The sequence below is a fragment of the Lolium rigidum genome, chromosome 5 (genome assembly GCF_022539505.1).
Source record: "Lolium rigidum isolate FL_2022 chromosome 5, APGP_CSIRO_Lrig_0.1, whole genome shotgun sequence".
Lineage (NCBI taxonomy): Eukaryota > Viridiplantae > Streptophyta > Magnoliopsida > Poales > Poaceae > Lolium > Lolium rigidum.
In genome coordinates this window covers 251,879,192-251,902,649 of record NC_061512.1, presented here as the reverse complement: position 1 = coordinate 251,902,649, position 23,458 = coordinate 251,879,192, and the positions used below count along the sequence as shown (strand labels likewise).

The 23,458-nt window shown below is 42.9% G+C and overlaps 1 pseudogene; it reads left to right on the top strand.

Annotated features, from left to right (window-relative positions):
• Positions 1 to 200: 200 nt before the first annotated feature.
• LOC124657457 lies at positions 201 to 711 on the top strand (annotated as a pseudogene).
• Positions 712 to 23,458: the final 22,747 nt, after the last annotated feature.

Here is a 23,458-nt window from a genome sequence, read left to right as displayed (position 1 = left end):
GTAGTAGCAGTGTTCTGGTGGTTGAGAGTGCGGTATCATGGAATGTGCTTCTGCTCGACTCTCACTGTCAGCTTCGCTGGCTAGGTTGAGACAGTTGCGATCGTTTACCACGAGTAAAGCAAGCTAGAGTACTCCATTTATAGCACCCAGTAGAGCTAGCCCTGGAACAAACTGAAACCAACGAAGTGCTTCTAAAAAAAATGAGCAATATTGTGGTCACCAAGTCTTCACCGGTGTTGGTCGGCCCATCGGAGCCGGTACGTGACGCCGACCGGCAGCACTCGCCTCTCATGGTTCGATGAGCTTAGGGGCTCGTCGCCAGTGTCCTTACTCCTGGTGTTCGATAAGCCAATCGCCAACCCTGCAGAGACCATCAGGAGGGCCCTGTCACGAGCACTGGTGCACTACTATCCAATCTCCGGTCGCCTTGCTGCCGGAGCTGCTGACGGCGACGAGGTCGTCGTCACATACACCGGCGAGGGCCAGGGCGTGCTGTTCGTGGGTGCGTCGGCGAGCTGCGCCGTCGACAACGAGGCGATGTCAGCAGCTGCGCTCAGCGATCTCTACGCTCACTACCCTGACGAGCTCTGCCCCAGCCACACCGACCCGTTGCTGCTGATGCAAGTGACGGAGTTCTCCTGCGGCGGGTTCGCCGTGGGTGTTACGTGGAACCACATCTTCGCCGACGGAACTGGGATCGGGCAGTGTTAGTTTAATCTCCAGTACGACCCAACGGTCGTACGACCTGATCTCGCGTCCTGATCGGGGGCGCCCAACCCGTATGGTTGGTGGGCCCCCGTCGCCAGCGCCATATAAAAGAGGTGGGGGCCGGGGCACGGACGCAAAGGTCGTCCGCTGCCGTCCTCCCCACCGACACACCAAACCCTAGACCATCCGATCTGGTGAGGCGCTGTAGCGGCGGGAAGCACCACCGACATCGCCGCCACTCCTCCGTCGCCGCCATGGCGAGCTCCTCGTCGACGAAGACCGACGGTATGCCACACCCTACTGTTTCTCATCTAGTACTAGTCCCGGTTAGGCTAGATGCAATTACTCACTAGATGCAACAACTAGAGATCCAGTAGATCTAACAGGCAGCTCTTGTGGATGTGGAATTTCTCACGGACGAGGACGACATGGTCTTCCTCGACCTGACTATCCCCCCGAGCTTGATCGGCCGCGTCAAAGCCGAGGCTGGCTCCGACTCCGAGAGCTGCACGGTGTTCGAGGCTGTCGTCGCCGTGCTTTGGCAGTGCCGTGCTCGGGCAGTCCGTGTCCCCGAGGGACACGCCGCTACATCGCTCATGTTCGGGAGCAACGCGCGTGGGCTCGTCGGCGCGGCGGACGTCAACTGCTACATCTCGGAGTCGGTCCAGGCGACGAGCGCCCATGTGGCGAACAGCGACACCAAGGACGTGGTGAAGCTGATCAAGGCCACCAAGCAGAAGCTGCAAGGCGCGATGACCAAGGACGACGATGACGACGATGGGGTGAACTCAGTGCAGCAGCAGCAGCGCTTAAGCGCATACAACACGCTCGGCGTGTCAAGCTGGCGGAACATTGGGCTTGACGCGGTGGATTTTGGCGGCGGTAGGCCGTCACGAGTTGTGTTGTACACGATGTTAGAATCGAGATGCACAATAAACGAAGAACGAAAAATAAAACACTGCAGGGGACACGAGATTTTAACGTGGAAAACCCTTGCAACACACAAGGGAAAAACCACGGGCGCCAGCCAGCAAAACTTCACTATTTCGGTGGTGTTTACAAACGCCGTGGGTGTACAAAGATGCGAAGAAAACCTAGCGGCGGCTTACAGGGAAAATATATAGACGGTGGCAACGATCCGTACCGCGGGGGGCTTCGGCCCCCCCCCGCACCCCCCAGGTGCACCTGCTGGGCCTCGGTGTGGGCTAGCCTCGCTCCGCTCGTCAGAAGTTAGCCTCTTCTTGGAATTTGTATCACAATATAACAAACTCCACCTTGAGACAAATTCCTTGTAGCATGAACTTCAACAATCACCTGAATCAACAAAAAAAAAACACTTGCTGGCGCCAATAGCCACTTGGGCTAAAAAGTTATACCAACCAAGCTTGAGCAAAGCTCAAACTTGGACACAGGGACAGGCTTAATCATCATATCAGCAGGATTATCATGAGTACTAATCTTGCATACCTTCACTTTACCTTTTGCAACCACATCTCTGATTGAGTGGTACTTAATATCAATGTGCTTTGTTCTCTCATGGAACATCTAATATTTAGTAAGATAAATAGCACTTTGACTGTCACTGAACAACTTAATGCAAGAATTATCTCCACAAAGCTCAGCGTATAAACCTTTCAGCCAAACAGCCTCTTTACCTGCCTCAGCAATAGCCATGTACTCAGCCTCAGTAGTAGATTGTGCAACAGCATCCTGCAAAGTAGCCTTCCAGCTAACAGCACATCCACCAACAGTAAACACGTAACATGTGAGGGACCTTCTCTTATCCAAATCGCCAGCATAATCTGAATCCACGTATCCGGCGAGCCCCTCACCAATCCTGCCAAACCTCAAGCAAGCTTTTGATGTGCCGCGAAGGTACCTGAAAATCCACTGAACAGCTTTCCAATGTTCTTTACCAGGATTAGCCATGTATCGGCTGACCAAACTCATAGCATATGACAGATCGAGGATGTGAACAAACCATGGCATACATCAAGGAACCAACGGCACTAGAATAGGGAACTCGAGACATGTACTCAATATCATCTTCGAGCTAGGACATTGCAAAGTGACAACTTGAAATGAGAAGCAATAGGAGTAATAGCTCGACTTTGCATCATGCATATTAAAACGATGAAGAACTTTCTCAATGTACTTTTCCGACTAAGAAACAACAAACTAGACTTTCTGTCCCTTTTAATTTCCATGCCTAGTATTTTCTTAGCGGAACCAAGATCCTTCATCTCAAACTCACTACTTAATTGATTCTTTAAAATAGTGATCTCTTTCATGCTCTTGGCGGCAATCAACATATCATCAACATATAGCAGCAAATAAATAGGTGATCCATTAACAAACTTGATATACACACAACTATCATACTGAGATCTCTCAAAACCATGTGTAAGCATAAATAAATCAAACCTTTTATACCAGCTGTCGTGGCGACTGTTTCAGACCATAAAGGGACCTCTTTAATTTGCAAACAAGATCCTCCTTACCAGGCACAACATAACCTTCAGGTTGGTCCATATATATCTCCTCCTCCAACACACCATGCAGAAAAAGCAGTCTTTACATCTAGCTGCTCAAGCTCAAGATCATGCATATCAACAATACCAAAGAAAGCACGAACAGAACTATGCTTCACAACCGGGGAGAAAACATCATTATAATCAACACCTGGAATTTGACTGAAACCTTTTGCTACTAACCTTGCCTTAAACCATGGAGGCTCATTAGGAGACAAACCTTCCTTTCTTTTAAATATCCACTTGCAGCGGACAACCTTCTTTTGTTTAGGCAAGTGCACAACATCCCATGTGCCATTCTTCTCAAGCGATTGCATCTCTTCTTGCATTGCACCTACCAACTTCTCTTTATCAACCGAAGCAATGGCTTCAGTATATGTAGCTGGTTCAATATCATGCTCCACCTGTTTAGCACAACTCAAAGCATAATCAACAATATCACATTCTTGAATTAATCGGGTAGGAGGTGTAATATTTCTCTTAGGGCGGTCAGCCGCAATAGACCGTCCTTGTCGCTGAACAATAGGTGGTGAAGGTGTAACATCATTATCATCATTGTTGGTTTCAGGAACCACATTTTCATTCTCCTTTGCGTGCTCCACCTGCACGCCAATTCGCAGTGCTGCTCATCATCAGAAACATCAGGAGAATCAATAGCATCAGAAATATCAGTAGACAAACTATCATTAAACATAACCGCCTCATTAAAAACGACATTCCTGCTCAACACAATTTTCTTAGTTTCAGGATTCCATAATCTATATGCCTTAACTCCTGAACCATAACCAAGGAAGATGCACTTAACAGCCCTTGGCTCCAACTTTCCATTATCAACATGAGCGTAAGCGATGCAACCAAAAACTCTCAAATCTGAATAATCAGCAGGCAAACCAGACCATACCTCAATTGGAGTTTTCTTATCAAGTGGAACAGAAGGTGACCTGTTGATGAGATAACATGCGGTGGAGGCTGCTTCAGCCCAAAAACTTCAATGCATCTTTGCATTAGACAACATGCAGCGAGCCCTCGAAATAATGGTCTTGTTCATACGTTAAGCCACACCATTCTGTTGAGGGGTGTTGGGAATGGTATGATGTCTTACCATCCCATCATTGCTGCAAAACTCATCAAATTCATTTGAACAAAATTCCATACCATTGTCAGTACGGAGTATCTTAACCTTCTTTTCAGTTTGGGTTTCTACCATAACTTTCCACTTCTTAAAAGCATTAAAAACATCAGATTTATGTTTCAGGAAATATGGCCACACTTTCCTTGAGTAATCATCAATAATAGTAAGCATGTAATTAGCACCACCATTAGTAGTTCTACGGGACGGACCCCAAACATCAGCGTGTACATAATCTAAAATGCCTTTGGTGGTATGAACGGAAGCATTAAATTTTACTCTTTTATGCTTACCAAAGATGCAGTGCTCACAGAACTCAAGCTTACCTAAATCGCAGCCATCAATTAGCTCTCTGTTTGCTAATTCTGCCATGCCAAGCTCACTCATATGTCCAAGACGCTTATGCCAAAGATTAGTTTTACTAGATTCATCAGAACTAACAGCAGCAGCAATACCAGGCAAAGTGCTACCTCTAAGGACATATAATTTCGCAGAATTCATATCACCAATCATAATAATGAGAGAACCTGATGATACCTTCAAAAGTTTGTTCCCACCTTTGTACTTATACCCGTCACAATCAAGGGTACTCAAAGAGATCAAATTCCTCGCCATGGAGGGTATGTGTTTCACTCCTGTCAACGTGTGTGTCATTCCATCATGGGTCTTGATCTGTACAGAACCAATGCCAACAATGCTGCACTGGTTGTCATTCTCCACGCACAAAATCTCCACTCTGCACAGACTCATAAGAACTGAACCAATCTTTGTTACATCAAATATGAAACGAACATGCAATATCAAGAATCCATTCATCATCACGTGAAACACATGCAGCCAAGACAGCTAAGCAATCTCCATCAGAACTATCACTACCATCATTACCAGCAACAACAGTAGCCTCACCCTTACCGGTGACAACGGCAGCCTTACCATTACCATCATTATTTTTCGGTTGGTAAGTTCCATTCCTTTTCTCCTTGTTCTGCAGCTTCCAACAATCATCAATATTGTGGTTAGATTTTTTACAATACCTGCAGAACTTGTCACGTCCTTTGGACTTTGAGCGACCTCTATCGCCCTTGCTCTTATCTCTGTTGTTATGGTAGTAGTTATCTCGCTGCTCAGGCCTGCCACGGACCTCTAATGCCTCCGCCTTGGAGGACGAACTTTCAGTCTGCACCATAGATTTCATTTTCTCCTTTTGTTGGAGAGCATCATAAACTTCCGCGAGAGTTAGTTTGTCGCGGCTCAATAATATGGTGTCACGAAAATTACTGAAAGAATTAGGCAGCGAGCATAAAAGAAGAAGACATAAATCCTCATCCTCATACTTAACTTCTATAGACTGAAAATCAGAAACAATCTCTTTCCAGGAAGATAGGTGATTCATTACCGAACCTCCCTCTTGCAACTTATGCGAGAACAGCTTCATCTTCACGTGCAATCTGCCCGTGAGATCCTTGGATAAACAGATCTCCTCTAGTTTGACCCATAACTCGGCGGTGGTTTTCTCTGCAGCACTTCTGCGAGAATATTATTGGACGAGATGGAGTTGAATCAACGATAAAGCCTTACGGTCTTTCCGCTTCTCCGCATCGGTCCAGGTATCCTTCGCTTTCTCGCCGAAAGCATCAATCGCTTCATCCAGATCTGAAGATTGGGCGAGAATCGCCCTCATCTTCACTTGCCACAAAGCAAATCTCGTGGTGTAGTCCAGCTGCGGTAGATCGAACTTCAGTGACAACATCTCGTAAACCCTAGATCCAAAGAACACGGGCTCTGATACCACTTGTTAGAATCGAGATGCACAATAAACGAAGAACGAAAAATAAAACACTGCAGGGGACACGAGATTTTAACGTGGAAAACCCTTGCAACACACAAGGAAAAAACCACGGGCGCCAGCCAGCAAAACTTCACTATTTCGGTGGTGTTTACAAACGCCGTGGGTGTACAAAGATGCGACGAAACCCTAGCGGCGGCTTACAGGGAAAATATATAGACGGTGGCAACGATCCGTACCGCACCTTTATCGAAAAAAAAATGGAGTTCGGCTCCTTTATCGAAAAAAAAAGAATGGTAAAAATGAAGGGAGGACATGAAGATGGTTGTGGATGACAAAGTGTGATTGATCAATGGCTAGCAACACACCTTGGGACGAAATACTAGTACGTAGCGTGCAAAAACCACATTGGTGGCATGTTGCCCTCGCTACCAGTATAGCATAACTAACAATTGTTATCAGTGTCGTGTGGCACATACGCCAGTGATATTTCACTTGTCAGTTGGGTGATGCAGTTTGTCATGCCAACAGTAAGAAGTTCTGAAAACAAAACAAAAAAAGGCAACATGGCCGGCGAGCTCCTGGTCATCAACGCCAAGAAGAAGTGGCGAAGGCGGCTCTGATAGAGCTTGGCAAACGACAAGAGGCAGGCCTGCGCAGAAAAAAGGCAGAGGCAAGGTAGGGGCTCCATGTGTGCAGTGATGGAAGCCAGGTGGGAGGGTTAGGACACGGCGATGTGGGAGGGGTAGGAAGCTAGATGCGGCTATGTATCACTAGTACAGATCAGCTATGTAAGGTGAGCGATACGTTCAAACAAACCACACGGTTTTTAGAGAACCGTCTGCGATCGGACATGCCGGTGCACATGCTTAGTGTACTGAAACCGTTTGCGATAAGAAGATCTATCGCAAACGATGCGAATGGTCTGCTTTTTGAAAACATCACAAACGATTTAGTAATCACCTAGTAGTTGTACCTGCATATCTAGCTGCACCAGTAACCCATGCAAGTGAGACACATTACTGAAATTTCATTGTACTTGATTATACATTTGATACAACACTTGCATACATGCATTATGACATACATTGAATTGCTAGCTATACAATGATTTATTCTTGGTTATGTTTTTGCTTTCTAGCTGTGAAAAGATCTGCCAGAGTCTTCCTAAAACCCTTGTTTGCCTTTGTTCTACCTTGTCCGTGGTTTTCGTGCTTCTTCGTCTTGGTTACATCTTTGTCTATGTGATCTTAGCATATCCTCAGATCACGACATACGATCGGTAACCAAGTCTTCTTATGCAATGTTCCTAAAGTTCTATCCTATTATAAAATGTTAACGTAGAGTTAAATATATGAAACATGTACCAAAAATAGTTCTAACATAAACATATTTGTACATCTAAACTAGCTAGAGATAAGAGATCATGTCAATATAACACAATATTAGTACATCTGTAGTAAACATTAGCTATGTGCCAATATAACACAATATGGTAATACCTCTAGCCTATTAATCAACACACTGAAATCTAAGCAACACATTACTAGATCTGCAGTAAATATTAGCTAAAAACACATGTCATGTTAATATAACACAATATTGTAGATATTCAGTAGCCACCAAAAACAATGGCCATCTAAGCTACAAATACAAGGTAAACATGCACAGGTTAACAAGGTAAAACCTGCGGGAGGATAAGGGTGCAGTCTCGTGCCGCCGTGGCCATGGTGGAGGTCGATGACGAACCGACAGCTCGACCGGACTTATCAGCGGCAAGTCCAGCCTCCGAACGTGTGGATTGGCGCGACTCCACGACAACATGCTGCATTAAAGTTCATCCGAATTCGACGACGATCTCCGGCCGAAATCGAGCCTCCTCCTCACCGGCAAGATATGCGTAGTAGTCTAAAGAGAGGGTGGATGTGGAGTGATGCGGAGTGGAGTGGAGTGAGACCAGATAAGATTCATTATCCTATTTATACCAGAAAGAGGGGGCGTTAGTTGGGCCCGATGGGCCAAAACGTGGCACACAAGCAGACAAAAGTAAATTGTTTGCGAATTTCTATTTTGCAAATGATTTACTCCATCAAAATTGTCTGCACTTATTTCTAAACCGAATTTGAACTTGTGTTACATCGGTACCGTACATAAAAAATGAACTACTCGAGCCTATATTGACCTGAAAGTGGAATTAATTACATATTATGAAGCCAAAGTAAAATGCAGCTAGTATATTGACATCACACACGGTCATTCTAGAAAATAGTGTGTCCACTTATATAGTTCGTCATGTTTCGTCCGCACTACTCTTACCTCATTCTGACAAATCACGAAGTTGGTCTCCTTGTCTCTGCGATTGTGATCGAACGACCCGCGCGGAGCGGTTCTGCATCCCGGATTTTTCTCTGATGGCATGATGGTTTCAGAGTTGTGCTTTTTCTTTCACGCATTTTCGACCATTGTTTCTATTTTTATTTTTGATCTTCAGGTCCTAATTCAGTGCCCTGCTTGTGATAGATGTGTTCACTGCCTCTTACTTTTGTTTGCATTTTGTCTCGCAGATGATGTGACCAAATGACAATTGACCCACTCACGCGTGTTAGCTTTTCTTCTCACTTACTCTCTTAGATTACAACTTCATGTTCATATGAATTTCAAATTATTCTCTCAATTGATTACTATTTAATGACCTTCCAAACATATATTTTCAGCGCACCCATGATGGTCTCGGCCTAGGTAGATGCGACCACACAGTGGAGTTCCTAGACGGCGAGTTATTCAGGGTGTGATCCTTTGGGAGGTTGGGTGTGATCCTTGATCTCTATCATCATCAAGGTTTTCTTCCGGGCACGCCTAGACTCGAGCAGCTCAAGCTCTTGCCCATGGAAACAAAACCATACCCCGGCCCGCACCGCTCGAGGAGAAGCAGGAGAAGCTTCGCATAGCCAGAAAGAAGAAGAAAAAAAGGCAGGCAGCTAGCATGCATCAGGATCTGCATGCGGGTACTAACCACCTAGAAAAGTTTCTATGCCTAAATTGTTTGGAGTGGAATGGGAGTTAAGTGAAAAAATGTATCATTGATGTAGGGCAACTCGCGTCAAAGGGCAGAGCGGCAGAGGACAGCCACTGTGTGCGGTCGAGATAACAGGTCAGTTATGGAAGTAATTAAGATGTCATACCGTAGTCCTTCGTGCTCCTCAGCTGAAAAGCTTCTGTCCAAACTTTCATGCCTTGGACGATTTGTATACATTTTTGTGCACGCTTGCATTGTGTACAATATTATTTTTATTACCTTTTTGTTTCGTCATTTAATCAATTGTTGTACATGTTATGTTAGTTGAAGTGTTTTACAAAATATTTATCAAAATGAAAACTGAAAAACGTGCGTCTCAACGCGCCTCAAAATCTAGTTGTTACGAGCGGAAGGTGCATGTGAAGTGAAATGAGCGGAAACTCTCCGGCAATGTCTGGGCACTATGGGCCGATAGTTCCATCCTAAGTAGATTTGAGGCCCAAAAGTAGGACAAAGACTGTACTGATCTCTGCAAATGCAAACTGAAACCCACGACAAAGAAGAGCTGAACGAAGCACAAAAACATAAATACATGCAGTTCCTTAGCACTGTTTTCCTTCGAAAAAAAAGAGAGTTGAACGTCAAAAGTTTCCCGGGAGTGTCTAGGACGCAGTCGACTGAGAACGAAGCGCGCTATTTGAATTTTTCCTTTTTGTTCTTTGGCGAATGAACGACAAGAATTAGTCGTGCACGCGCAAACTGCACTCATCTGCGTACGAATGTCATTAGCTTGCTGCTTGCGGGCTTCTTTCAACGTTTAGTTGAAAAAGAAAGTACGAGTAGTAAAGAATTTGCTGGTGGGCAAACGATCATCCTTGCCAAGAGCAAATCAGCGCATTTCGCTCGGAAAAAAGTTTGCGACCGGGCACGCTCTCCACACTCTGTTTATGAATAAACCCCAAGTATACGCCCTTAGCATGCAATTAACCAACTTTGTTTGTTAATCTTAAGTGTGTGATATTTTGATACAAAAACATGGTAAAATAAGTTTTAAAAAAATTATGTAACCAGATTATAGTTACAACCCCACTTGCAACTCCCTCAAGACAAATGGCGACTCAAATTCAATATGTAAGTATATTTTTCTTAGTTGCAACATGATTTGTAACTGAAAAAGACCTACTTACAACCTCACTTTCAACCGGAATTTTTTTTTATCAATATCAATCTGACCTACACCTAGAAAAATCTAAGTTGCAACCCACTTGCAAACGAAAAAAAAGAATGGCAGTAGCCACCCCACTTGTAAGTGAAAAAATTCAGTCCCAACCTTTTAAAAAAAGAATAGGGTAGGGGAAGCCCTACATTGATTTTTTTTTAATAATAATAACCCAAATTTGCGTTTCTGCGGACTTGAACTTAAGTGGATGGATTGTACATCCACTTTCCTAGCCAAATAAGCTAGGCTGACTTCTTGTCCCAACCCTACTTGTAACCAGAAAAAAATTAGTTACAATTTAATTTGTAACTAGAAAAAATCTCACTTGCAACCCCTCTTGCAGTCACAAGAAAAATGTGACAACCCGACTTGCAGCTGGAAAAAAACTCAGTCGCAACTCCACTTACAACTAGATAAGAGCTTAGTTGCAAGCAAAATTGCAACTACTAAAAATTTCAGTTATAATACCACTTACATTCGGAAAAGAATGTCAGTTGCAACCTGACTTGCAAATGAAAAATATCTTTGTCACAACCCCACTTTCAACTAAAAGAATATCTCAGTTGTAACTTAACTTGTAACTGGAAAAAATCTCAAGTAACACCCCACATGCAGCCAAAATAAAATGCCAATTACAACCTAACTTTTTTTTAGATGGAACTCTCAAAATGAGTCCGGCTTTGAATTAACGAAGCCATCAACCGGTCAGGAGTTACATCAACAGTTACAACACACACTCGAAGCGCAAACGGAAAACTGATAACAAAAGACAACACAGAGAACGCCACCAAGCGACAGGTTGAGGGAGCCTTGTCTTTTGTTGCACCGGAGCGAGCACGTCCTAGCTCACGCCAACAAACCTCCTACGCATCAACACAACATCTCAAGGGGGACTCGACGACGGGCCAGCAGCCTAGCAGAACTTGAGGATCCAAAGGGAGGGGGTCTTGCGGCGACGCCTCCAAGAAGGTGCATGGTGCCCGAATGCGTCATCGTCGTCGGCAGAGACCGAGGTCCTGCAAAGCTTTCGCCCAGACCTCGAACACACCACCCCCGAGCTCGGGTTAGGTCCAGAACAGAAACACACCATCTTCCAGTGGCATTGGGATAAGCACATCAGTAAAGACTACAACCAGACGCCGAGCCGTCAACTACCAAGTCAAGGCCGTGTATAAGCAGCTAGGTCGACGAGGTTAGAGGGCTGGGGCACCAACGAGAGATCAAAGGGTGATCCACAAGACACTTGATACGTCTCCAACGTATCGATAATTTCTTATGTTCCATGCCACATTATTGATGTTATCTACATGTTTTATGCACACTTTATGTCATATTCGTGCATTTTCTGGAACTAACCTATTAACAAGATGCCGAAGTGCCGGTTCCTGTTTTCTGCTGTTTTTGGTTTCAGAAATCCTAGTAACGAAATATTCTCGGAATCGGACGAAATCAACGCCCGGGTTCCTATTTTTCCCGGAACCATCCAGAACACCCGAGAGCCGCCAGAGGGAAGCCCTGGGGGCCCCACACCACACCCTGGCGCGGCCAGAGGGGGGGCCGCGCCGCCCTATGGTGTGGTGGCCCCAGGCCCCCTCCGAGGCCGCCTCTTCGCCTATTTAAAGCCTCCGTCGCGAAAACCCTGATACGTTGGACGAAACCCACAGAAACCTTCCAGAGCCGCCGCCATCGCGAAGCCAAGATCTGGGGGACAGGAGTCTCTGTTCCGGCACGCCGCCGGAACGGGGAAGTGCCCCCGGAAGGCTTCTCCATCGACACCGCTGCCATCTCCACCGCCATCTTCATCACCGCTGCTTGCTCCCATGAGGAGGGAGTAGTTCTCCATCGAGGCTCGGGGCTGTACCGGTAGCTATGTGGTTCATCTCTCTCCTATGTGCTTCAATACAATAATCTCATGAGCTGCCTTACATGATTGAGATTCATATGATGATGCTTGTAATCTAGATGTCGTTATGCTAGTCAAGTGAATTTTACTTATGTGATCTCCGGAGACTCCTTGTCCCACGTGTGTAAAGGTGACGAGTGTGTGCACCGTGTGGGTCTCTTAGGCTATATTTCATAGAATACTTATTCACTGTTATGAATGGCATAGTGAAGTGCTTATTTATATCTCTTTATGATTGCAATGTGTTTGTATCACAATTTATCTATGTGCTACTCTAGCAATGTTATTAAAGTAGTTTTATTCCTCCTACACGGTGTAATGGTGACGGTGTGTGCATCCGTGTTAGTACTTGGTTTATGCTATGATCATGATCTCTCGGTAGATTGCGAAGTTAACTATTGCTATGATAGTATTGATGTGATCTATTCCTCCTTTCTTAGCATGAAGGTGACAGTGTGCATGCTACGTTAGTACTTGGTTTAGTCGAGTTGATCTATCTTACACTCTAAGGTTATTTAAATATGAACATTGAATTGTGGAGCTTGTTAACTCCGGCATTGAGGGTTCGTGTAATCCTACGCAATGTGTTCATCATCCAACAAGAGTGTAGAGTATGCATTTATCTATTCTGTTATGTGATCAATGTTGAGAGTGTCCACTAGTGAAAGTCTAATCCCTAGGCCTTGTTCCTAAATACTGTTTTACTGCGTTACTACTGCTATCGCTGCTTGTTTACTGTTTTACTGCGTTACTACTGCTGCAATACTACCACCATCAACTACACGCCAGGCAAGCTATTTTCACGGCACCGTTGCTACTTGCTCATATATATTCATACCACCTGTATTTCACTATCTCTTCGCCGAACTAGTGCACCTATTAGGTGTGTTGGGGACACAAGAGACTTCTTGCTTTGTGGTTGCGGGGTTGCATGAGAGGGATATCTTTGACCTCTTCCTCCCCGAGTTCGATAAACCTTGGGTGATCCACTTAAGGGAAAACTTGCTGCTGTTCTACAAACCTCTCGCTCTTGGAGGCCCAACACTCGTCTACGAGGAAAAGGAGGGGCGTAGACATCAAGCTATTTTCACGGCGCCGTTGCCGGGGAGGAAAGGTAAAAGGTACTCACACTCCGGATCTCGGCTACTAAGCTATTTTCCGGCGCATTGTAAGTACTCAAAGCTATTTCCTTTAGATCCTGCAATTGCATCTTTTTGTTTCTTGTTTACACTAGTTTGGCATAATGGACAAAAATGAGCTTCTTATGCTATTTCCTGATTTAAAACATGGATTGTTTGATGCGAAAATTAAAAAACCTATGGAATCTTATTTGTATGCTTGGTAGTAATATTAGTATGAACGCTTTGAACACCATTGTTGATAATGATATAGAAAGTTCTAAGCTTGGGGAAGCTGGTTTTCATGATCTTTTTAGTCCCCCAAGCATTGAGGAGAAAATTTACTTTGATGATACTTTGCCTCCTATTTATGATGATTATAATGATAGTAGTCTTTTGTTACCACCTGTTATGGAGGATAAATTTGATTATGATTACAATATGCCTCCTATATTTGATGATAGCTACTTTGTTGAATTTGCTCCCACTACAACTACTAATAAAATTGATTATGCTTATGTGGAGAGTAATAATTTTATGCATAAGACTCATGATAAGAATGCTTTATGTGATAGTTATATTGTTGAGTTTGCTCATGTTGCTACTGAAAGTTATTATGAGAGAGGAAAATATGGTTGTAGAAATTTTCATGTTACTAAAACACCTCTCTATGTGCTGAAATTTTTGAAGCTATACTTGTTTTATCTTCCTATGCTTGTTACTTTGCTCTTCATGAACTTGTTTATTTACAAGATTCCTATGCATAGGAAGCATGTTAGACTTAAATGTGTTTTGAATTTGCCTCTTGATGCTCTCTTTTGCTTCAAATACTATTTCTTGCGAGTGCATCATTAAAACTGCTGAGCCCATCTTAATGGCTATAAAGAAAGAACTTCTTGGGAGATAACTCATGTGTTATTTTGCTACAGTACTTTGTTTTATATTTGTGTCTTGGAAGTTGTTTACTACTGTAGCAACCTCTCCTTATCTTAGTTTTGTGTTTTGTTGTGCCAAGTGAAGCCTCTAATCGAAGGTTGATACTAGATTTGGATTTCTGCGCAGAAACAGATTTCTATCTGTCACGAATCTGGGCTGTTTTCTCTGTATAAAAATCAGAAAAATATGCCAATTTACGTGCGTGTTCCTCAGATATGTACGCAACTTTCATTAGTTTTGAGTTTTCTGATTTGAGCAACGGAAGTATTTATTAAAAATTCATCTTTACGGACTGTTCTGTTTTGACAGATTCTGCCTTTTATTTCGCATTGCTTCTTTCGTCTGTGTTGGGTGGATTTCTTTGTTCCATTACCTTCCAGTAGCTTTGAGCAATGTCCAGAAGTGTTAAGAATGATTGTGTCACCTCTGAACATGTGAGTTTTTGATTATGTACTAACCCCTCTAATGAAGTTTATGAGAAGTTTGGTGTGAAGGAAGTTTTCAAGGGTCAAGAGAGGAGGATGATATACTATGATCAAGAAGAGTGAAAGCTCTAAGTTTGGGGATGCCCCGGTGGTTCACCCCTGCATATATCAAGAAGACTCAAGCGTCTAAGCTTGGGGATGCCCAAGGCATCCCCTTCTTCATCGACAAATTATCAGGTTCCTTCTTTTGAAACTATATTTTTATTCGGTCACATCTTATGTGCTTTACTTGGAGCGTCCGTATGTTTCTTATTTTTGTTTGTGTTTGAATAAATTGGATTACATCATGCTTGTGTGGGAGAGAGACACGCTCCGCTGTTGCATATGAACACATGTGTTCTTAGCTTTTAGTATTCATGGCGAAGTTTCTTCTTCGTTAAATTGTTATATGGTTAGAATTGGAAAATAATACATGTAGTAATTGCTATAATGTCTTGGGTAATGTGATACTTGGCAATTGTTGTGCTCATGTTTAAGCTCTTGCATCATATACTTTGCACCCATTAATGAAGAAATACATAGAGCTTGCTAAAATTTGGTTTGCATATTTGGTTTCTCTAAGGTCTAGATAATTTCTAGTATTGAGTTTGAACAACAAGGAAGACGGTGTAGAGTCTTATAATGTTTTCAATATGTCTTTTATGTGAGTTTTGCTGCACCGGTTCATCCTTGTGTTTGTTTCAAACAACCTTGCTAGCCTAAACCTTGTATCGAGAGGGAATACTTCTCATGCATCCAAATACTTGAGCCAACCACTATGCCATTTGTGTCCACCATACCTACCTACTACATGGTATTTCTCCGCCATTCCAAAGTAAATTGCTTGAGTGCTACCTTTAAACACTTCAAAATTTATTACCTCTGATTTGTGTCAATGTTTTATAGCTCATGAGGAAGTATGTGGTGTTTATCTTTCAATCTTGTTGGGCAACTTTCACCAATGGACTAGTGGCTTCATCCGCTTATCCAATAATTTTGCAAAAAGAGCTGGCAATGGGATTCCCAGTCCCAAAATAATTAACCTAAATAGACACTCCTCCATGGTATGTGATTGTTGGATGGCACCCGAAGGATTCGGTTAGCCATTGCTTGAGAAAGCAAAGGTGGGGAGGAGTGTCATCATAATAAAACTAAAATAAAAAGGCACTCCTTCATGGTATGAGATTGTTGGCAGGCACCCGAGGATTCGGTTAGCCATGGTTTGTGAAAGAAAGGTTGGAAGGAGTGCCATCCAAAAATAAAATAAAATGGGAGCCGCTCTTTGAAGGTTTGTCTGGCAAGGGGGTTAGAGTACCCGCTACCATTCGTTGACAACAACATACACCTCTCAAAACTTTATTTTTTATGCTCTCTTTATGTTTTCAAAATAAAAGCTCTAGCACAAATATAGCAATCGATGCTTTCCTCTATGGAGGACCATTCTTTTACTTTCATTGTTGAGTCAGTTCACCTATTTCTCTCCACCTCAAGAAGCAAACACTTGTGTGAACTGTGCATTGATTCCTACATACTTGCATATTGCACTTGTTATATTACTCTATGTTGACAATATCCATGAGATATACATGTTACAAGTTGAAAGCAACCGCTGAAACTTAATCTTCCTTTGTGTTGCTTCAATGCTTTTACTTTGAATTATTGCTTTATGAGTTAACTCTTATGCAAGACTTATTGATGCTTGTCTTGAAGTGCTATTCATGAAAAGTCTTTGCTTTATGATTCACTTGTTTACTCATGTCATATACATTGTTTTGATCGCTGCATTCACTACATATGCTGTACAAATAGTATGATCAAAGTTATGATGGCATGTCACTCCAGAAATTATCTTTGTTATCGTTTTACCTGCTCGGGACGAGCAGAACTAAGCTTGGGGATGCTGATACGTCTCCAACGTATCGATAATTTCTTATGTTCCATGCCACATTATTGATGTTATCTACATGTTTTATGCACACTTTATGTCATATTCGTGCATTTTACGGAACTAACCTATTAACAAGATGCCGAAGTGCCGGTTCTGTTTTCTGCTGTTTTTGGTTTCGAAATCCTAGTAACGAAATATTCTCGGAATCGGACGAAATCAACGCCCGGGTTCCTATTTTTCCCGGAACCATCCGAACACCCGAGAGCCGCCGGAGGAAGCCACGGGGGCCCCACACCACACCCGGCGCGGCCGGAGGGGGGCCGCGCCGCCCTATGGTGTGGTGGCCCCGAGCCCCTCCGAGGCCGCCTCTTCGCCTATTTAAAGCCTCCGTCGCGAAAACCACGATACGTTGGACGAAACCCACGAAACCTTCCCGGAGCCGCCGCCATCGCGAAGCCAAGATCCGGGGGACAGAGTCTCGTTCCGGCACGCCGCCGGAACGGGGAAGTGCCCCGGAAGGCTTCTCCATCGACACCGCTGCCATCTCCACCGCCATCTTCATCACCGCTGCTGCTCCCATGAGGAGGAGTAGTTCTCCATCGAGGCTCGGGGCTGTGCCGGTAGCTATGTGGTTCATCTCTCTCCTATGTGCTTCAATACAATAATCTCATGAGCTGCCTTACATGATTGAGATTCATATGATGATGCTTGTAATCTAGATGTCGTTATGCTAGTCAAGTGAATTTTACTTATGTGATCTCCGGAGACTCCTTGTCCCACGTGTGTAAAGGTGACGAGTGTGTGCACCGTGTGGGTCTCTTAGGCTATATTTCACGAGAATACTTATTCACTGTTATGAATGGCATAGTGAAGTGCTTATTTATATCTCTTTATGATTGCAATGTGTTTGTATCACAATTTATCTATGTGCTACTCTAGCAATGTTATTAAAGTAGTTTTATTCCTCCTACACGGTGTAATGGTGACAGTGTGTGCATCCGTGTTAGTACTTGGTTTATGCTATGATCATGATCTCTGGTAGATTGCGAAGTTAACTATTGCTATGATAGTATTGATGTGATCTATTCCTCCTTTCTTAGCATGAAGGTGACAGTGTGCATGCTACGTTAGTACTTGGTTTAGTCGAGTTGATCTATCTTACACTCTAAGGTTATTTAAATATGAACATTGAATTGTGGAGCTTGTTAACTCCGGCATTGAGGGTTCGTGTAATCCTACGCAATGTGTTCATCATCCAACAAGAGTGTAGAGTATGCATTTATCTATTCTGTTATGTGATCAATGTTGAGAGTGTCCACTAGTGAAAGTCTAATCCCTAGGCCTTGTTCCTAAATACTGCTGCGTTACTACTGCTTGTTTCTTGTTTCATCTGTGTTACTATCTGCTGCAATACTACCACCATCAACTACACGCCGACAAGCTATTTTCCGGCACCGTTGCTACTGCTCATATATATTCATACCACATGTATTTCACTATCTCTTCGCCGAACTAGTGCACCTATTAGGTGTGTTGGGGACACAAGAGACTTCTTGCTTTGTGGTTGCGGGGTTGCATGAGAGGGATATCTTTGACCTCTTCCTCCCCGAGTTCGATAAACCTTGGGTGATCCACTTAAGGGAAAACTTGCTGCTGTTCTACAAACCTCTGCTCTTGGAGGCCCAACACTCGTCTACGGGAAAAGGAGGGGCGTAGACATCAAGCTATTTTACGGCGCCGTTGCTGGGGAGGAAAGGTAAAAGGTACTCACACTCCGGATCTCGGCTACTAAGCTATTTTCCAGCGCATTGTAAGTACTCAAAGCTATTTCCTTTAGATCCTGCAATTGCATCTTTTTGTTTCTTGTTTACACTAGTTTGGCATAATGGACAAAAATGAGCTTCTTATGCTATTTCTGATTTAAAACATGGATTGTTTGATGCGAAAATTAAAAAACCTATGGAATCTTATTTGTATGCTTGGTAGTAATATTAGTATGAACGCTTTGAACACCATTGTTGATAATGATATAGAAAGTTCTAAGCTTGGGGAAGCTGGTTTTCATGATCTTTTTAGTCCCCCAAGCATTGAGGAGAAAATTTACTTTGATGATACTTTGCCTCCTATTTATGATGATTATAATGATAGTAGTCTTTTGTTACCACCTGTTATGGAGGATAAATTTGATTATGATTACAATATGCCTCCTATATTTGATGATAGCTACTTTGTTGAATTTGCTCCCACTACAACTACTAATAAAATTGATTATGCTTATGTGGAGAGTAATAATTTTAAGCATAAGACTCGTGATAAGAATGCTTTATGTGATAGTTATATTGTTGAGTTTGCTCATGTTGCTACTGAAAGTTATTATGAGAGAGGAAAATATGGTTGTAGAAATTTTCATGTTACTAAAACACCTCTCTATGTGCTGAAATTTTTGAAGCTATACTTGTTTTATCTTCCTATGCTTGTTACTTTGCTCTTCATGAACTTGTTTATTTATAAGATTCCTATGCATAGGAAGCATGTTAGACTTAAATGTGTTTTGAATTTGCCTCTTGATGCTCTCTTTTGCTTCAAATACTATTTCTTGCGAGTGCATCATTAAAGCTGCTTGAGCCCATCTTAATGGCTATAAAGAAAGAACTTCTTGGGAGATAACTCATGTGTTATTTTGCTACAGTACTTTGTTTTATATTTGTGTCTTGGAAGTTGTTTACTACTGTAGCAACCTCTCCTTATCTTAGTTTTGTGTTTTGTTGTGCCAAGTGAAGCCTCTAATCGAAGGTTGATACTAGATTTGGATTTCTGCGCAGAAACAGATTTCTATCTGTCACGAATCTGGGCTGTTTTCTCTGTAGAAAAATCAGAAAAATATGCCAATTTACGTGCGTGTTCCTCAGATATGTACGCAACTTTCATTAGTTTTGAGTTTTCTGATTTGAGCAACGAAGTATTTATTAAAAATTCATCTTTACGGACTGTTCTGTTTTGACAGATTCTGCCTTTTATTTTGCATTGCTTCTTTCGCTGTGTTGGGTGGATTTCTTTGTTTCATTACCTTCCAGTAGCTTTGAGCAATGTCCAGAAGTGTTAAGAATGATTGTGTCACCTCTGAACATGTGAGTTTTTGATTATGTACTAACCCCTCTAATGAAGTTTATGAGAAGTTTGGTGTGAAGGAAGTTTTCAAGGGTCAAGAGAGGAGGATGATATACTATGATCAAGAAGAGTGAAAGCTCTAAGTTTGGGGATGCCCGGTGGTTCACCCCTGCATATATCAAGAAGACTCAAGCGTCTAAGCTTGGGGATGCCCAAGGCATCCCCTTCTTCATCGACAAATTATCAGGTTCCTTCTTTTGAAACTATATTTTTATTCGGTCACATCTTATGTGCTTTACTTGGAGCGTCTGTATGTTTCTTATTTTTGTTTGTGTTTGAATAAATTGGATTACATCATGCTTGTGTGGGAGAGAGACACGCTCCGCTGTTGCATATGAACACATGTGTTCTTAGCTTTTAGTATTCATGGCGAAGTTTCTTCTTCGTTAAATTGTTATATGGTTGGAATTGGAAAATAATACATGTAGTAATTGCTATAATGTCTTGGGTAATGTGATACTTGGCAATTGTTGTGCTCATGTTTAAGCTCTTGCATCATATACTTTGCACCCATTAATGAAGAAATACATAGAGCTTGCTAAAATTTGGTTTGCATATTTGGTTTCTCTAAGGTCTAGATAATTTCTAGTATTGAGTTTGAACAACAAGGAAGACGGTGTAGAGTCTTATAATGTTTTCAATATGTCTTTTATGTGAGTTTTGCTGCACCGGTTCATCCTTGTGTTTGTTTCAAACAACCTTGCTAGCCTAAACCTTGTATCGAGAGGGAATACTTCTCATGCATCCAAATACTTGAGCCAACCACTATGCCATTTGTGTCCACCATACCTACCTACTACATGGTATTTCTCCGCCATTCCAAAGTAAATTGCTTGAGTGCTACCTTTAAACACTTCAAAATTTATTACCTCTGATTTGTGTCAATGTTTTATAGCTCATGAGGAAGTATGTGGTGTTTATCTTTCAATCTTGTTGGGCAACTTTCACCAATGGACTAGTGGCTTCATCCGCTTATCCAATAATTTTGCAAAAAGAGTCGGCAATGGGATTCCCGAGTCCCAAAATAATTAACCTAAATAGACACTCCTCCATGGTATGTGATTGTTGGATGGCACCCGAAGGATTCGGTTAGCCATTGCTTGAGAAAGCAAAGGTGGGGAGGAGTGTCATCATAATAAAACTAAAATAAAAAGGCACTCCTTCATGGTATGAGATTGTTGGCAGGCACCCGAGGATTCGGTTAGCCATGGTTTGTGAAAGAAAGGTTGGAAGGAGTGCCATCCAAAAATAAAATAACATGGGAGCCGCTCTTTGAAGGTTTGTACGGCAAGGGGGTTAGAGTACCCGCTACCATTCGTTGACAACAACATACACCTCTCAAAACTTTATTTTTATGCTCTCTTTATGTTTTCAAAATAAAAGCTCTAGCACAAATATAGCAATCGATGCTTTCCTCTATGGAGGACCATTCTTTTACTTTCATTGTTGAGTCAGTTCACCTATTTCTCTCCACCTCAAGAAGCAAACACTTGTGTGAACTGTGCATTGATTCCTACATACTTGCATATTGCACTTGTTATATTACTCTATGTTGACAATATCCATGAGATATACATGTTACAAGTTGAAAGCAACCGCTGAAACTTAATCTTCCTTTGTGTTGCTTCAATGCTTTTACTTTGAATTATTGCTTTATGAGTTAACTCTTATGCAAGACTTATTGATGCTTGTCTTGAAGTGCTATTCATGAAAAGTCTTTGCTTTATGATTCACTTGTTTACTCATGTCATATACATTGTTTTGATCGCTGCATTCACTACATATGATGTACAAATAGTATGATCAAAGTTATGATGGCATGTCACTCCAGAAATTATCTTTGTTATCGTTTTACCTGCTCGGGACGAGCGAGAACTAAGCTTAGGGATGCTGATACGTCTCCAACGTATCGATAATTTCTTATGTTCCATGCCACATTATTGATGTTATCTACATGTTTTATGCACACTTTATGTCATATTCGTGCATTTTACGGAACTAACCTATTAACAAGATGCCGAAGTGCCGGTTCCTGTTTCTGCTTGTTTTTGGTTTCAGAAATCCTAGTAACGAAATATTCTCGGAATCGGACGAAATCAACGCCTAGGTTCCTATTTTCCCGGAACCATCCAGAACACCCGAGAGCCGCCGGAGGGAGGCCACGGGGCCCCACCACACCTCGGCGCGGCCGGAGGGGGGCCGCGCCGCCCTATGGTGTGGTGGCCCCGAGCCCCCTCCGAGGCCGCCTCTTCGCCTATTTAAAGCCTCCGTCGCGAAAACCCTGATACATTGGACGAAACCCACAGAAACCTTCCAGAGCCGCCGCCATCGCGAAGCCAAGATCTGGGGGACAGGAGTCTCTGTTCCAGCACGCCGCCGGGACGGGGAAGTGCCCCCGGAAGGCTTCTCCATCGACACCGCTGCCATCTCCACCGCCATCTTCATCACCGCTGCTGCTCCCATGAGGAGGGAGTAGTTCTCCATCGAGGCTCGGGGCTGTACCGGTAGCTATGTGGTTCATCTCTCTCCTATGTGCTTCAATACAATAATCTCATGAGCTGCCTTACATGATTGAGATTCATATGATGATGCTTGTAATCTAGATGTCGTTATGCTAGTCAAGTGAATTTTACTTATGTGATCTCCGGAGACTCCTTGTCCCACGTGTGTAAAGGTGACGAGTGTGTGCACCGTGTGGGTCTCTTAGGCTATATTTCACAGAATACTTATTCACTGTTATGAATGGCATAGTGAAGTGCTTATTTATATCTCTTTATGATTGCAATGTGTTTGTATCACAATTTATCTATGTGCTACTCTAGCAATGTTATTAAAGTAGTTTTATTCCTCCTACACGGTGTAATGGTGACGGTGTGTGCATCCGTGTTAGTACTTGGTTTATGCTATGATCATGATCTCTGGTAGATTGCGAAGTTAACTATTGCTATGATAGTATTGATGTGATCTATTCCTCCTTTCTTAGCATGAAGGTGACGAGTGTGCATGCTACGTTAGTACTTGGTTTAGTCGAGTTGATCTATCTTACACTCTAAGGTTATTTAAATATGAACATTGAATTGTGGAGCTTGTTAACTCCGGCATTGAGGGTTCGTGTAATCCTACGCAATGTGTTCATCATCCAACAAGAGTGTAGAGTATGCATTTATCTATTCTGTTATGTGATCAATGTTGAGAGTGTCCACTAGTGAAAGTCTAATCCCTAGGCCTTGTTCCTAAATACTGCTGCGTTACTATCTGCTTGTTTCTTGTTTCACTGTGTTACTACTTGCTGCAATACTACCACCATCAACTACACGCCGGCAAGCTATTTTACGGCACCGTTGCTACTGCTCATATATATTCATACCACCTGTATTTCACTATCTCTTCGCCGAACTAGTGCACCTATTAGGTGTGTTGGGGACACAAGAGACTTCTTGCTTTGTGGTTGCGGGGTTGCATGAGAGGGATATCTTTGACCTCTTCCTCCACGAGTTCGATAAACCTTGGGTGATCCACTTAAGGGAAAACTTGCTGCTTGTTCTACAAACCTCTGCTCTTGGAGGCCCAACACGTCTACGGAAAAGGAGGG